Raw genomic sequence first — 936 nt, forward strand, 5'->3', positions numbered from 1 at the left:
CCTGCATGCCACAGTTCCACACACAGTACATTACACATACAGCCACAGCACAACGCACAGTACATTACACATACAGCCACAGCACAACGCACAGTACATTACACATACAGCCACAGCGCAACGCACAGAGCATTACACATACAGCCACAGCGCAACGCACAGAGCATTACACATACAGCCACAGCGCAACGCACAGTACATTACACATACAGCCACAGCGCAACGCACAGAGCATTACACACACGCGGCACCCAGACAGACGCATCTCTATGTCCCTCTCAATTACCTGCTGGCAGGGGCCTGACCCTTGAGATTAAGCCATAATGCTCCGCGCGCAGACTGGAAGTTACGCTGCCCGCAGGAAATGAGAGCGGACCTTAGTAAAGATGGCTGCCGTCATGCGGCCATCTTTAATATGGGAAGGTGCACGGCCGTGAGCAGCAGCATAGGGACAAGTCATCCTCGGTCCATGACTGACTCAATGGCTTCATTTTCACTCGCCCCCACGCAATTTTCACTCGCAAATTGCGAGGGGGCGAGTGGAAATTTTGAGCCCTGCTATAGAGTGGCAGCTCTGAGGCTTCCAGCATTACATCCAAGATGGCGGCACCCAGCAGCAGTCTCGGGGCTTTTGGGTGTCTAAGCACTGGAGGCTTCTACAGGTAAATAACAATTCCTCATATAATCTAATGGGAGGATATTTGTTGGTGAATGGTCTGGTGACACGGTCCTGGTCTGGTGACACGGTCCTGGTCTGGTGACACGGTCCTGGTCTGGTGACACGATCCTGGTCTGGTGACACGGTCCTGGTCTGGTGACACGGTCCTGGTCTGGTGACACGATCCTGGTCTGGTGACACGATCCTGGTCTGGTGACACGGTCCTGGTCTGGTGACACGGTCCTGGTCTGGTGACACGGTCCTGGTGTGGTGACACG

The 936-nt window shown here is 54.2% G+C and overlaps 1 protein-coding gene across 1 annotated transcript in view; it reads left to right on the plus strand.

Annotated features, from left to right (window-relative positions):
• The window catches only part of ABCA5 (ATP binding cassette subfamily A member 5), a gene marked incomplete at its 3' end in the record, with an annotated part of 54,083 nt that overhangs the window by 52,526 nt on the left and 621 nt on the right, over positions 1-936 (plus strand). The window lies entirely within an intron of this gene.

Source organism: Nanorana parkeri, unplaced genomic scaffold (assembly GCF_000935625.1).
Source record: "Nanorana parkeri isolate BGI_ZX_2015 unplaced genomic scaffold, ASM93562v1 scaffold394, whole genome shotgun sequence".
In the NCBI taxonomy this organism is placed as follows: domain Eukaryota; kingdom Metazoa; phylum Chordata; class Amphibia; order Anura; family Dicroglossidae; genus Nanorana; species Nanorana parkeri.